Here is a 17,366-nt window from a genome sequence, read left to right as displayed (position 1 = left end):
CAAACATATGGGCAAAATGTTAGAAACAATCACAACAAATTCTCCTATCAATGTATTGTTCTACTCATTATCCATTGATACCATGACATATAAATTTGGTTCTGTTATCTGTTGAACTCTGTTCTTCCAGGAAAGATAAATTGGGTCCTAACTTCCAGCACCTTAGAATGTAAACTTGCTCAAAGATGGAATCTTTATAGAGATAATCAAGTTAAAATGAAGCCACTAGGGTGACTCCTCATCTAATATGGCTAGTTTCTTTATAAAAAGGAGAAATCTAGACACAGAGACAGACACACATAGTGAAAATGTGATGTAAAGATACCTGGGAAGAAGACAAGTGAAGAGAAATGCCTGGAACAAATCCTTTCTTCACAGCCTCATAAAGAGTCAAATCTGGTGAGACTTGAACTTCTAGGCTCCAGAAGGCAAAATATTTTTGTTGTTTAAACCACTTGATTTGTGGCACTTGGTTACAGTAATGCCAAGGAATTAATACAGGTACATTTAAAAAAAAAAATTCTGTGTTAAAACTATTAGCTGTGGTTGGCCTCCAGGGTCTGTAATAAGGACCTCTTCCAGCAGGGGTTCCTTAAACAACAAGTTTATCCGACACATACATCTTAGGCCTGAATATTCCCATACAAGAGAAAATTCAAAGACAAATTTGTTCCTAATCTTTCACAGGGTTACTGTTCAAATTTGTTATTATAGCATTGTTGAGAATCATGAAGTATGGGATATAATCTGAATGTCAGTAGGGAACTGGGTAAATGAACTGTGGTATATTCATAAAATTGAATACTGTACTGTAACTTAAGTGAACTGGAGCTCTATGTGCTGATGTGGATCAATCTCAAAATTTTATATTAATTAAAAATAAAACACAAATAGAACTTTATTATACCATTTCTGCATTATCAAATCACATACATATATATGTATCTATGTATACATATATACATTAATATATATGAATGTATACCCATATATATAAATAACATATATTTTGTGACTATTTACATATGAAATAAAAGTATAAAAATATGGGTTGAAAGATAAAGCACTAAATTCTTGATGGTAGCTGCCTCTGGGAAGAGAAAACAACAAATCGGGGAAGGGATCATAAGGAAAACTCAATTTTAATATTAGTATTTCATTGTATTCATTAAAAGATTTGTGCAGTGTGGGAAAACAACTCAAACCATTAGCTATAAAATCTAATCCTTATTATGATACTATTTTTTATTCTTTAAATTATTAATTAAAAATGAATATTTAGTACAGACATTATGTTTAAACATACCTACTTACAGACATGAAAAATTTTCCTTGCTTTTCTTAGATACCTGTTATAATTTTTCCTCTCTGGTCTCTTATTCTCTGATTCTTCCACTGAGTTCTGTTACTCAACAATTCACGTAGGAACTCCTTTTTTTGTTCATCTCCTCTTCCTTTTGACCATCCCACATACATGTCACATGTAGTTATATAGTTACAAAGTCAATTTCTGACTAATTCTCCTGGAGAAGAGATAGCCTGAGCCTATAATGCTGACTCACGGAACCCGGACAGAGAGGGGCAGGATCAGAGATTGAGTTAAAATATGATCGTACTCCATGGGACTCAGCACCAGAAACCTGTGAGAAATATAGGAAAATAAAAAGCTTTGAAATGTACACAATTGGTGATTCTTCCAATATTGAATGAATAAAATGGAAAATTTATCTCACAAGAAATGGAAATATTCTTTTCAGGAAACATAATATACAAAGAAGTATATACAAGATAAACATATCAACCAATTTTTTTCAGTGGCAATTACATAAAATAGAATTTCTGAATTTGTAGAGCACAAACCTGAAGAACTACTAAAACCAGAGAACGTGGCATTAACATTATCCATATAAAAAAGGTCAAGGTTAGCCGGGCACAGTGGCACACGCCTGTAATTCCAGCAGCTTGGGAGGCTGAGGCAAGGGTATCCTAAGTTCAAAGCCAGGCTCAGCAAAAGCAAGGTGCTAAGCAATTCAGTGAGACTGTGTCTCTAAACAAAAACAAACAAACAAAAAGACTGGAGGTGTGGCTTAGTGGTTGAGTACCCCTGAGTTTAATCCCCAGTACCACCCCCAAAAAAGGTTGAGGTTTTCTCCAAATCTGAAAATAATCCTTAAAATTTGCATCTTCCTTTAGCAAGTTATAATGCTAAAAATAATTTGCTAAATAACTAAAACATTATTACAAAAATCAAACATATTAGTAGAGAAATAGAATGATCTTTCTATATAGTCATAGAAGATATTACAAAAGCACAGCCATTTGAAGAGGAGATTAGAGAGTTTTTAGTTAAAAACAGGAAAAGAAAGGTGGCACAGCTGTATTGGACCTAAATAGCAAAACATTCTATTTTTCTTGGACCTTGTGATATTTGGGAATCTGGTAGTTTTTTAAAAAATTCGTAACTTTTAATTACTTCAGTTCTTATTCTAAATAAATATTCCCTTCTGTATGTAATTTTTCATATATGATTTTGCAGTTTGAAAACTGCATAAATACTTCCTATTAAAACAAAATAAATTTATCCTGACTCAATGTCTCCTGAGTCAGATCCCAGATGTATCTTTTTCAATATCATCTGACACAAAGTGGGTAGAGGACGGAGTAGAGAGTGGAAAATAATAATAATAATAATAAATAAAAAATAAAAAACAGTACTTTCCATCAGTCGTGCTTAAAATAGCTTACTTTGTGAATTTTATAGAAATACTTGATTGGGTGAACCCCTTGCTAGCTAGGATGGTTCTTAGCATCCTGGAAGGAGCTTGGGCTATGGAAACTCTCTGAAGCTTTACCTCCATTTATTGCTATGTAAATCCTTTGCCACTCTACCTGAGTTGCAGCCAAGCTTTGCTCTGTAATTCTGTACACACAATCTCTCATTCAACAAACTTCATCAGTGAAGTTAGTAGATATCAGACACTGTTCTGGGTGCAGAGGCCCCAATATTGAACAAGAAGTCCCTGTTCTAAGAGGGATTTTATTTCAAGTTAAGAGCAAATAAATACAGGAATAATCAAGACTATTTTAAGCAGTCACATAAACTTTGCAAAAAGTAACATAGGTAATGACAGCAATGACTGGGGTAATGAGCCATATTAGAGAGTCTTAGAGAACATGTTCAAATAGCTGAGGTCTGATAAACCTAAACCAGCTATACAGAAGTTCAGGGAGAAGTATTTTAAACAGAGTAAGCAGAATGTGCTAAAGCTCGGGGCAGAATTGTAGGTCTACAGAATATAGAAAGGGTGGTGTGTGACTGAGGTAGGAGGTGAAAGACTAGCTGTAGGAATTCTAAGGCAAGATCATAAGATTTGTGGATGTTATTCTAAATTCAATGGGCTGTTCCTTCCTGAATGTTCCAGAAGTATTTCAATTCAGTGTATGTCAAAACCAAATTATCATTCTTCCACCAACGAGCTAATGCTTCTATGGTGCCCATCTTTGTTAACAAAATCATCTCTTCTCCATCATACAATCTGAAAGAGCTCCTGCTCTGCCCTGTAATTCTTCCCCGATTTCCAATTCCAGTCACTTACCAAGTCCTACTGATTGATCCTTCCTTCTAAGTGTCTCTCATCTGTATCACTGTCATTGCGCCAGCTTACATCCCACCTTCTCTTACCAGAATCTCTCATCTTACTTTCCTCTTAAAAGACCCACAGCCTCTGCTTTTATCCCTTTAAGTAGACTTTACTCAGCAAGCATCAAACATCTGTCATGTTCCTCCTCTGTTCAAGTTACCAAATAGTTTGCCACTGCTTAAAGAATAAAGTCTACCCCCTTAGGCATGGAACCCCTTAGGTTCCTAGGTCTGGCTCTTACCTACAACTCCAATGTTCAACTTCTCACACAAATTAAATCTCCAACAAAACTCAGACTACTTTCAATTTTCTGTATGTTCCTACTGCTTTGAAGCTCTATTCTTTGTGAGTTCTATTTCCTGATATTTGGAATGACTTACATTGTTACGCACCCTGCAGTGCCTATCATATTTAAAAATCTAGTTTTAGTGTCATTAAAAAAAAAAAATTCTCCTGAACACTCACACTTTTTCCCATTCTCTCTTTCTCTCATACACACTCCCTACCACCACCATCAACTCAGACCACACCAGAATTCTGTATTGCCTCTCTGCTGCCTCTGCTGTATTTGGCATATAACACACCTTTAGAAGTTTGTGCTGATTTCCTGAATGAAATCATGTGCCTCAATGCAGTATGTGAGGAGGAGCCTACAAAGTTTGTGAGACTCAACAGTACAAACATCAACCATCATAATAAATTTCTAAACACAGAAGGAATATAAAGATAGCTAAAATAATCCTTTTCTAATACAAATAAAGAGACTGATAACCAGAAATTTTAAGTAGACAAGACCACCATAACTGGTTTCTTCAGAGCCCATAATAACCTTCAATCTTCCCTACCTACTGAGCCTTAGTCTGGAGCTTTGTGCATTGATATGTGCAAATCAGGTGTGGTTTCCTTTACCTCGCGTACTGACTTGATCTTGAGTTTGTAATAATCTAATTGATACTGTCAACCATTATGTGTTTCTCTGCATTCACTTCTTGCTTCACTCATTAATTTTACTGTCTCTTCTTCACAACTATGTAGATAGACCAAATTTTGTGCTGAGAATGAAAATACAGTAAAAAGCATGGTCTCAAACATCAAAAAATCACAGAGAAATAGACGCATCATGACAATATTAAAACAATGTTAAAAAGATGATAAGCGAATACACCATGTGCATCATCACTTTGTTAGGAACGAGCAAGCAAGGTTTTTTTTTCTTTTTTAGAGAAAATAATATTTGAGCTACACATTTATTCTTTTAAAATTTTTTTTGTAGTTGTAGATGGACAATATGCCTTTATTTCATTCATTCATTTTTATGTGGCACTGAGAATCGAACCCAGTGCCTTACACATGCTAGGTAAGTACCCTGCCACTGAGCTACAGCCTCAGCCCCAACATTCATTCTTTGTTAAGCATTAACTGTCATTCATTATTGTTAAACTTGGTTACAACTTGTAAAATGAGAAACAAAGAGCTAAATCACAAAATGATCAACCATTGTGATTTATATTTACAGCTTGAATTAATCTCATAATTGGTAACATTAGTTTGTTTATCGTTGTACAAAATTTGTAGTCAAGATGAGTCAATGCAATTCATATACCCATGAAATTTAGTACTTATTTTAATCTTTTAAAATTTATGTATTATTAGTCTACTTGTTTTTTTGAAATGCTTTAGAACATTTCAGCTTTAAAGTTTAATTTTAATTTTCTTTCTGAATGTTCTAAAATTGGTCTAAGTCCAGAATTCATTTCTGAGTTCCTGACTAGAGATCTGAACAACATACTGATTTTACTTGCCACAAGATTGCTGCTGCAATGAAGTTTTTTAAAAAAGAAAAAAAACATGTTTGGTAAATTGAAATAAAATGGAATTTTTCTTCTGCTCTTATAATGAGACTATATCTTATTTCACAGTTTAACAAAACCTGACAAACTTTGTTTTTCATTTGGTTTTTCCTATTTGTGTGGTTGATCTGTGTTCAAAGATAAATATGAATATGAGTAAACCCATTCTTAGCCATGGTTTTCTGGAAATCTAAAAAAGAAACAATTATTGGACATCACCAGCTTCATACCCCAAAACAGAAGTTTATTGTGTTTATATAAACATCCTAAAGTTCTAGCTCTAAGTTCTAACTTATCTTATTTACTGTGACAATCCTCCCATCATTTTTAACATTTTTAGCATTTAGAAAACATTGAGTCAAATCTCTCACTTGTTCTTACACTGGAGGGAAAGATGCTGTGGTAGGTTTCTTTCTTTGCTTTCAGGACTACTTCATAAAATTAGAAAATATTACCAATGCAAATAATTGAATCTTTCAAAGGAACATATATAAATATATTTAATAGGAAAGTAAGAATGTATTACCATTATTAGAAATGCTACTGATTCATATTCATATATGTGCTATATGTGTGCATGATGTCAACATTTCTAATAATCCTTAGTGAATCACAGATTTGCTTTACTATTTTCAAAAATGCATTGAATGAATGCCTCAGTCTACCATCACAGCTCAATCATTTATATGAGGACATCAAAGCTCAATGACATACCCAAGTTCACACAACTAGGCTATTTACTAAACTAGGTTGTATTAGCACAACAGTTAGGCCATGTTGTAGATTGTTTTTGTTTATGCAAATTTACTCCTTGGGCATGATCTTTAATGTTGTGATTAAATTTCCAAAGGGCATTTTTGACATTCACATTAGCTTAGTTCAAATTGAAATTAATTTCCTCTTGACAAGTGTTATGAGTTTCAAAATATCCCCTGTGCACACATTTGCTGAAAAGGTTATTTGTAATACAAATGTTCATGGTAGAGATATCTAAGTTTTTATTAGGCAAGTATATCTTATATATGTAGCATTATTTTTAAGTTAATGAGATCAGTATTCTATAGTGACATTTGGAAACTAGCCTATAACATTGTGGCTATATGATTGTTTCACACCTTATTTCTGATTATTTTAGTATTTAAGTTTTAATCTTGTAAATTTGGTAAGTGTGTGATACAATTTCATCTGAATTGTCATAACAAAGAAAGAAGAAATTAGCAATAAATTTGTGCAAAGAAGAGTAGCTATTCTTGGCTTTGTTGCTGTGATTAGTATGTTTGAACTGAAGCAAAATGCTTGATGGGCAGAGGTCCTCTGGACATGAGCCACACATAATGCAGCAGCTGTAGGAAACCATCAGAATGCAGGCAACAGCACTTCTGCAGAACAAGCTTCTCCATTCCTGAACTGTGGAACAGACCAAAGCCCTGAAGCATCTGGCAGGATGTGTGGCAGCTGGAAAATCCCTCAACCACACATTTTAAAGTCCTTTAGATGCTTGTGGTTTAACACACACATATCATTATTCTGACATTCACTAAAAAAATGCAATTGTACATGACTGAATATTGATTTTAGTTTATATCAAGACAAATTTTGTTTGTCATAATGTACTTGAATAATGTCTTAGAACTTAATTGTAAGCTAAGTAGAAATCTGAAGGGGGAAACGTTACATTTTTTTCTAGTTTGAAATTTTAAATAAACCAAAACTTTAAAAAAGAGAAAACAACAACGACAACAAAGAAACAAAGGCCCCCAGCAAAGGACCATTCTTCTCGTTTTACCAGAATTCTTTCATAAGTAAAGATGGAATATTCAAGGAATGCTTCACTTTCATCGTTAAAATATAGACTTCATTTCCAGGGCAGGTTTGGTTTTAGAAGGAGAAAAAAATTTCAACTATGTGTGTTAAATATACAAATATATGTATGTATGAATATGTCTATAGGTGTGCTTACCTAAGCATACATGTGCTCACTTTTAAATTTTTCTCTAGTAAGTGAAAATTACTTTTTTGGACAAGGAACTGGGTGTGTATATGAGTGCATTTTAATATTTTCAGTGATTCCATAGATAAAAGACTCCAAAAAAATTGCTTTCACTTAAGAAGTTAAATCCACCCTTTGCCTCTACAGGTAAGAATATTTCCATTTATAAAATGATGGGGGTAAGGAGAAACTCAGTAGAATCAATGCAATGCCCTGTCTTACACTAGGTGTGGTACAGATCTGTACAACTGTGTGCAGCTGTTTCCTTCAGTAAGTGGTAGTACTTATTAGGGGACCTGCAATTTCATGGCTGCTGACTCCTGTTGCCATAAACCATTCAGTGAGAAGATGAAGATCCAGTGTGTGAGCACTGCACACTGAAAATGTCATTATAAAACTAAGGTGGCATAGACAATGGCTCTGGAGATGAACTCTGAAGACATAAGTCCCAAATCAGCTCTAATGAATCTGACTCTTATATTTTGTTACTCAACTGTGGTGGCATTTTTACATTAGTTGAACCCCTTAATTTTATTTTAAGCTTAGTGCCTCTGTTATAACATGAAACACTAGATAAGCACTGTTAATTCTATGTTTCCTTATTCCATTTCCCTTCTAGTGAGCACATAATAGTTATTACATCAGTCTCTAAGATGCTTTGTTTTTTCTTCATTTCTATTATAATAACTAGGGATGATAAACTTGAGACTTTTTATTGAAAGAAGTTTTAAAACTTTAGATAATCTTATAAGGTTCAAAGTAAATAACTAACATACACTATAAGAAAATAAAAAGAAAGGTGTAATCATTGATACATACATGTGTGTTCACATTTAAACATATAAACATAGTTATATAGTCAGTCAACTGATGGGTTCCAGGGCCCATGCAGGTTATAAGATTCATGGATTCTCAAGTCCCTACATAAAATGGCATAGAATTTCCATAACTTATGGACATCATCCTATCTACTATCATCTCTAAATTATAATACTTAAAACAACATACATGCTATGTAAATAGTTGTTATAAAATATTGTGTAGGGAATAATGACAGAAGAAGAAGCCTGTACATGTTCAGTACAGACACAATTTAAAAAAATTATTTTTAATACACACACGGTTAAATTCATAGATGCGGTACCAATAAATATGGAGGGATAACTGTGTGGCACTAATGTCATTAAAATTTTATCATCTAGTCTGAGATATCATTTCAAAAAATAAAAAATGAAAAACATATTCAACTAAAGGAATTTTAAAAATTTCCTCAAGAGAAATACTTAAAATCATATCACGATATCTTTCTTTCCTTACTTTTTTTTTTTGAGGAGCTGAAATAATCTGAATACTTGAATTATCTGTAGCCAAATCATTCTATTTTCTATTTTTGTGTTGAAACAATACAACAGTTAACTTAGTTTTATTTTCTCTCATATGAAACATTGGGAGAAAAGACATTTTTTTTTTCCTTAGAAAAAATGGGCCGCGTTGGTATTAAGAAGACTTTTGTTTTAGTTTTGTTATTAAGGAACTAAAAGAATACCTTGTCCCCTCTGTATTGCAGCAATAAAATGAATCATCTCAGAAGTTGATTATTTCACAAAGGTTATGTATGGGTACAAAGTTATTCTGAAGCACAGTGACCCATATTTTTGTTCTTCTTAACTTTCAGATTGCCCAGTGCAGATTCTTATATATACAAAGAGTTTGCATTTCAAAACATTCCAAGGATATTACCCTAACTGAACTTCTTGTGCAATTTGACAAAAATTTGTGTTCTTTACATCCTCAGGAAAGTTCTATAAAAATGTCTATTGCCATTTCAGTATGAACTTTCCAAGATGGAGTTCCTCATTCACCCTGGAAAACAATTGTGACCACTTCTCTATTATTGGTTTTGACAATTCCATTTTTCTCTCCTACTCTGCAGAATCATTACATTCATTCATTTATCGATCATCTTACAGTTCTCAGTTCTGAAAAATACAGAGATGAATGAGACACCTTCTCTGAGTTGAAGACATTTGTGGGCTATGGGATAATCAAAACAAAACACATGACCCAACCCCTGTGTTGTAAGTATGATGGCAATTGTAAATCAATGGGTCTGATGTGAACAAAGATAAAGAATATGAACCAAGATTTGAAGAACCAGGGATAGCTCAGTGAGATGATTAGTATTGTGCTAAATGATAATGAAGAATTAAATAAGGCAGCAGGGGAGTTAAGACATTCTAAATCCCACGAACATGGAGTACAGAAACAGTGTCAGCTATAGAAAAGCACAATTACAACCAGTATATTAAATCAACCCTACTTTCAATGAGAGCATAACATTGTCCTGCTTTGCCTCTCATATTCTTTCCATGTATTTGTGAGCCTAAATCTTCCTCTGACCATAGCTGAAACTCAGATGATTCTCATGATTTTCCTAGATAGTCCTTTAAGTTCACATCCAATCCCATAACCCCAAATTCCCAATGTGATTGAACACTGAAATTTCTCCCTTGCCCCCCATCTTTGTGCATGCAGTTGAGGGAGTGAGCATGCAAGGTACTTATCTCTCTCTTTCCTTTTTGTATGTGTAAAGAAATACACTATATTTAAAAGGCTGTAACACTCTTTCCATTTTATTTCTTCTTTTTTCTTATAATATAGGACAGAAGGTAGAAAGATCTCTTAAAGATCGCTCCAAAGCCCATGGGAGTGAATGTTCTGGTAGATGTGGGTTTGACCAATCAGGGCCAACCCACAACAGGGCAATGTTGTCACCAGCCCCAGTCACAGCTGTACTACTCATTTGTGGTCTGGTTGGTGGGTGCCAGTTATAGAACAAAGAACAGGTAACCTCCCAGGAGGGAGCTCAGTACCATGAAAAATCTCAGCAAGAAGATAATAATTGGAAAATTCAGGAACAGGTACTGAATAAGAAAGGTCATGTCAATAGTTCAGGGGTGTTCACGGTTATCAAAATAAGTTTCCTGGCACAGATCTGACTATCACCAAGAAGACCAGAAATGTGGTGCTCACAATGGCCATGGTGGTAACTGATGCTGTCAATGTTAATGAAGATGAGGAAGCACCCGGTATTCCAGGCCTTGATGTAGTTGTTCAGCCAAACACAGTGATGGTCAAAACAATTTGCAAACAGTTCCACAGTGCTTTGATGGATCTGGTTTCTTCAAATCACAACTTGAGCACTTCACATTCTTTGGAAACTTCACTTCGTCAAATTTCTAAACTTCAAAATACCGTAATCCATTTGTTTTGTTATGGTGCCAGGACAGTTTAAACAATTAGGGTGAAGAAAACCAGGCTTACAATAAGCATCTGATAGGACAGAAGAAGGTGAAACAAAGAGAACTCCAACTCTTGACAGTAGTCAAATATTTCCCAGGTGTATTCAGTATAAACCATTGCTTGAAAGACCAGGGCAGGATAAAGAAGGCATGGTTACATGCATGGCAGAAGTAATGAAACAATCTCTGCCTGGCTCTCTGAAGGCATCCTGGAATTATGCAGGAAAATATCTGTGCTCCTCCCTGGACCAAACCTTTCAAACAATGGGTTTTCCAGCAGATGCTGATCATAACAGCACTAATTAGTTCAAATGCCAGGTAGAACAAGAAGAAAAACAGGAAGTTCATCCTGGGGGATATGTCTCTTTGTTGTATGTCTTTTCAGCCAGCAGCTCTGGCATTCCTCTTCCCAACGTTCATGGAGAATTAATAGAGCAGTTCTGCTTGGGCAGCAGCATGATCCAGGTACAACAGGCAACACCCAAGCTGCAGGAGACAAGGTTTATCCAGGATGCTTGGTCTGACCCAGGCTCAGCCATCCCTCCAAGTCATGCCTCAAGGTCCTTCTCTCTTGTACACAGTGTAAAGGAGATCAAAATCAGTTTGGAAGACTAATATGGAGTCATTTAAAATACTTCATCAAAAGATGGATTACATTAAATTCAAGTTGATAAAATAAAAACAACAAACCTAGAAATGGATTCAAATAAAACAAGGCCAGAGTTTAAAAAAAAAAAAAAAAAAGAACTGAAGAGAGATTTTTTTCCATGCTAGATCCAGGGAAGGTTTTCATTAGTGGTAGAGAAGAACAAAAGTAGTTTAAAAATCTATGGAAGTAAAATCTGTGTGCATAGAATAAATATTTGGGTGAGAGTGGAGAAGAATGTGAGATCAAAAGTAAATCTCAAATTCCTGGTCTGGATGGATGGGTGGCCCTGTTGATATCAACCTTCATGGAGGTACAACAGCAGGTGAAGTTCTAAAACAGATGTGGAGCTCAGTTTTAAATATGCTGTAGGTGAACATGGGACAAAAGTGAAGATATCCAGTGGACATATGTCTCCATTAGAATAAATCCAGGCTGAAACTACTATATGTATATGTTATAGATTAGATATGAGGTCTCCCCCAAAAGCTCACATGTAAAACAATGCAAGAATGTTCAGAGGTAAAATTATCAGAATAGGAAAGTTGTTAATCAGTAGATTAACTGGACAGTGATTATAGGCAGGTAGGGTGTAACTGGAGGAGATAAGTTGGTGGGGACATGACTTTGGTGTTTATATTTTGTCCGTGGTAAGGGGAGCGCTCTCTCTCTCTCTCTCTCTCTCTCTCTCTCTCTCTCTCTCTCTGCTCCCTTCCTTTCTGATTGTCATTTTCTGAGCTGCTTTCATCTGTCACACCCATGCACCATGATGTTCTGTATCACCTTGGGTCCAGAGCAATGTAGCCAACTGTGAACTAAATGTCTGAGTCCATGAGCACCAAATAAACTTTTCCTCTTCTAACTGTTCTTGTCAGGTCTTTTTATCATAGTGATGAAAAGTTGATTAATACGGTATATTTCTTTTTTCAAAGAGTAGGCAAAAAATAGTCTAAAAAAGACAGAAAAAATTAGAATAATTAGAGATTATGTTATCACAGAAACTATAATATTATTTTTAAATTAGAAATTTATCAAATCATTAAAATCCTTAACTTCTCAATTCTACCAAGAAGACTATTTCCATTCTACTGTAAGGAATTATGTGTGATAAAACATATTCTTGCAAACACATTCCTTCTTCCAGAAACCTTAATGAATGTTTTATATATACATATTTTATATATATAATATATATATACAAAAATGTATATTATATATATATGTATATACATAGATTACAGTGTAAGTGAAACTAAAACAGACAAAAACATGCTTTCTAAAAGATTTCCATGACTTTCTGATCAATATGGATTATTGATTTGGATGTAAGGGGAGTTGGGGAGTGTTGGTCACTGTTCTATGATTTGCACCTTTTGTCCTCTGCTCTTTACTGTACAGAATTTAGCAATTTAGGAAACTGAGTTCCTTCCAATCTTAGATTACAGGTTTTCCTTAGCACATTACCATCCCATGATTACAGATAAAGACCTTGGATTTATCTCCTTTTCTGGAATTCTGTATCAGGAACATTAGCTTACCACTTTTGACTTTATCTATAACAATTTTGTTAAAGCTACCTGGAGATTCTTACTATAAAATATTATGCATCTGATATTTGTTTGTTTTACAGCTATCATTTATAAAAGGGCATTGAAAATCTCTTTATCTGAGTAATTAAGTGAAGTACAAGTTGTTGGATATAACAGACATTTAAACCATACAAACAAAAGCCTTTCTGGGGAGAGTCAATTACTTTCAAGTTGAATAACTGCTGTAGGTTTTATTGCTATTAATGAGGTTGTTATCAGCTTAGAACTTGAATGTTGATTTTGGCCGTGTTTGAGAAGAAATTTATATCTTTTCTAATTTATTTGACTGAATTAATCATTATGAAAAGAAGCTAAAGTGTTTATCTAATGAGCTATAATAACCAATCTCTGCTCTCTATATAGAATTATTATTTTGGTCCCAGTATTTAAGGAATAAAATATAAAATCTAGCAATGAATACAAAAATGATTAAGATTACTTCTATCTATACCATGGATATAGATAGAAAATCTAGGATGGATGGATGGATAAATAGGTAGTTGTAGATGAGACCATATGAACCAGAAGATGAGAGGATTAATTTATTTCTCAAACCAATGAGTAGCCTGCCCAGGACTTCACACTGTCCTAACTGGCTAAATACTGGTATTAAACATAAGAGTGAAACTATCACTATCCTCAAAGGTATTTTATCTCAATAGAGAGACAAAACTAACACACAAGAAATGAAAAACAATTTCTGAGCAGTGAAAGCTCCTCTTTTCCAATAGTAATTTCATTCTTATTTAATCAAAAGCTAGAAGATCAAGAAGCTCTCACATTGTGACAGAACTATCTAGTTTCACCAACAGGAAAAGCAGGTGAAGATTTAAACCCCAAGTACAAACCCGGTTATGAGATTTCAGACACAGATTTTAAATACATCTTTAACCAAATGTAGACAGCTCTCATTTTTCCCTGTAGAAACAAAGTGTAATCTCCATAAAAAAGATATCATTGTTCACTTTTTATACTACTTACATAATTTAATATTATGCTAAGTGTAAAAGATATGGTATTTACTAAATATATTTGGAGGTAAGGGTCTTAATAATGTGTAGTCAAAAATTCTACTAACCAAATTATTTAACACTAATGGACTTCAAACCAAGTCAGACTTGAAGACAATTATGAAATGTTTTTGCTGAGAAATATCGACCTCTCAGATATCTAAACATTGAATAACTTTGCCCTCCAAAGGATATGTATTTATTTTCCATGTTTTCAAACTTTTATCATGTTCACAAGTATATTTAAAATGAAAAGACCATAGCAAGAAGTGCTGCAAATGATGAAGTGTTCAAAGTTATTGAGAGGTTATTTATACATTGCAACATGTTAGTCATATGTGGAGCAAAGTAGATCTCCAGACTTCTGAGATTATAACACAAGAAGATGTATCTATCAAAAGTACTGATAGAGCCAACCTCAATGAACATTCAATATTTATGTCATTTCTAAATTCCATCCTGACTCCATGCACATAATGAATAAAAGAAACTGTTTACAGTCTTAATAGAACCTCTCAAAACTTTATTTTACTGCCTTTTATCATAGTCCTTATACTTCAGATGTTTTAAAATAAAATTTTAGAGAAAAGTTGATTCTTTTATTCATCATATTTGTGAGCATGGCTATAGTTTGAATCTTGAATATTCCCCAAATACCCATGTTTAATTGAAGTCTTGGTACCCATCTTGGTGATATTGGGAGATGGGGGAAACTCTAAAAGTTGGGGCCTGGTGGGAGGTGTTTAGGTCATTGAGGACAAGCCCTCAAAGGAGATTGTGAGAGCCTGGTCTCTTTCTCTTTCACTCCCTGGCCATGAAATAGGAGGTTTTTCTCCACCAGACACTCTTGCCTTGGTGTATGACTTTCCCACAGACCTGGAAGTAATGAGGTCAAGTGATGATAGACTGAAACATCAAAACTGTAAGCCAAAATAAACCTTTTATCTTTATGAGCTACCTTAGGATTTTGTTATAGTAGTTGAAAACTTACTAACACAAACACCAACAATGAGATAAGGCTTAATATGAATACTAGAAATATAACACACAGAACAAGAGAACAATTCATACTCTCATAGGGCTTATATTTTTGTGTAATACCCACGTTTATTTTATATCTTCTTTATTAGTCAAATCATACTGATTTTCATTGGCTTAGATTATGAACATTCCTTGAAGTTTCTTTGACAGAACATTTTACTAAATAAACTATAAGGAGAGTAAGTTGTCCTCTTCCAATTGGTATAAAATAAATATTTTATCAATGAACAAGTCAAGTAATTATTTTCCTCACATATGGCTATTATTAAAAGGTTTTTCTCTTACTTCAATCTGAATATGAGTCAGATTTTATTTCTGTACTACATTTTACTCAAATCAAGTTATAACATCATTTTCATTATATGTATAATGTCATTAAGTGTTCATAGATGTAACTGACTACATATATTATAATGCTCTTTTATTAAGTATTTGTCCTTAGCTTCTGACTTCAAATTCTTCTTTAAAAGCAAAGTCCATTTATAATACCTGACTATAAATCATGCCACACTCCATTAATTTAATTATTTTAATTTTAAAAATAGAAGATTTAGGGCAAACTTGCCTAATATCTTGTTTTTATATTTGCAACAATCATTATTTATGAGATAGTAATTTTCTACTAAAGATCATTTCTGAAACATTTTAATAAATAAGGTTAGAGTATAACACTGCCTATTTTTATCTACTAAAATCATTTTAGGTGGACTGCAAACTTTGGCAAAAATTGATTGTCATTTAATTGTCAATTATTCTCTACAGGTTTTCTTCCCATTGTTGTAGTTTATCTTATTCTGATTCCATTTACATCCATTTTTTATTTTCTTTTCACTTCAAACTCTTCCCTCATTTCATTAGTTTTCTTTTATCTTGGTAGTCAAATTTTAGTGATTATATAAATAACAAAGTCAAGTTTTCTCAGATGAAATACAGAAGACTTACATTAACACTGATAAGTGAATACTGAGTAGAAATGGAAGAAATGTGAAAGTCTTCTGTATACAAAATAATTACTAATATAGAGTTTTGTACTTGGCAAAAAATCTTTAATTGTGAAATAAAAGCATTTTTATAAAATTAAAGTGAAAGGAATTCATCACTAGAAAACTTATGTCAAAATAAATACTAATGGCAGTTTTTCAAACAGAAAAGAAATAATATTAAGAATAAATGTGGAAAAGAGTAAAAGTGTAAAAAGGGAAGAACAGAAAATATGCCATTTAAGCACTATCCAAAAGAAATTCTTATGCAGCTGTGATCACACTAAACCAGGAAGGTTTGAAGGCAAGAACATCACTAGAGACAGAGATTTTTTTTTTTTTTTACTAAAAGATATAGCCCACCAGAAAGATTTAAAATTTTTTAAATTTATGTAAAACTTATGGCATAACTTCTTAAACGAATACACAACAGAGTAACAAAGTAAAAGGAGAAATGGGCAACTCCACAGTAATAGAAATAATTTAACACACATTTTCATAAGTAATAAACCAACCAAAACCAATTTAACAAATATATAAAAGATATGCAAAATAGGACTAATTAACTTGATCTTGTTGACACATCTGAAGCAGGAAAGCACAAAGTAGAAAAGTAATAGGTGCTTTTGAAATTTATGTGTACATTTATCCAAATTTATTGTAATCTGAACTATAAAACAAGGTCCAACAAAATTTAAGCACTATAATTCAGAATGTGTTTTCTGATTACAGTGTAGTTACTCTGGAAAGCAACAATAAAAGATGGATAGAATAGGTCATATGTCTGAAAATTAAGCAAAATATTTCTAAATAACCCAAAAGTAAAGGAAGAAAAACCCAATGTAAATAAGATATCTTGAAATGAATTTCATAAATATAGATCTCATATTTGCTTTTATGACATGTTTTTATGACTCCAACTTTTTAGTATAATTTGAGATCAGATATTACAGTGCCTCCAGGATCACTCCTATTTCTCAGTATTATTTTGGCTACTTTGTGTCTTTTATTCCTCCAAATAAATTTTAGCAATATAAATTTTTCTAGTTCTGTGAAAAATGTCATCAGTGTTTTGATGCAGATTGCATCGAATATGTATATAATTTATGGCAATATGTCCATTGTGACAAAATTCATTCTGCCTCCAAGAATTTGGGAGGTTTTTCTGTTTTCTAAGGTGTTTTTAAATCTTATTTCAGAGTTGAACAATTTTTATTATAGAGCTCTTTCATCTATTTAGTTAGATTTATTCTCAGATACTTTTCTAGGTTATTGTGAATGGAATTGTTTTCTTGATTTCTTTCTAAGTGGATTCAT

General features: G+C 33.3%; 1 pseudogene; it reads right to left on the bottom strand.

Moving 5' to 3' along the window:
* Positions 1-1,558: 1,558 nt before the first annotated feature.
* The window catches only part of LOC124982681 (palmitoyltransferase ZDHHC4-like), a 116,459-nt pseudogene continuing 100,651 nt past the window's right edge, over positions 1,559-17,366 (bottom strand).

This window comes from Sciurus carolinensis, chromosome 4, assembly GCF_902686445.1.
Source record: "Sciurus carolinensis chromosome 4, mSciCar1.2, whole genome shotgun sequence".
NCBI lineage: Eukaryota > Metazoa > Chordata > Mammalia > Rodentia > Sciuridae > Sciurus > Sciurus carolinensis.
Note: the sequence above shows the minus strand (reverse complement) of the source record. Positions and strands in the feature narration are given on the sequence as shown.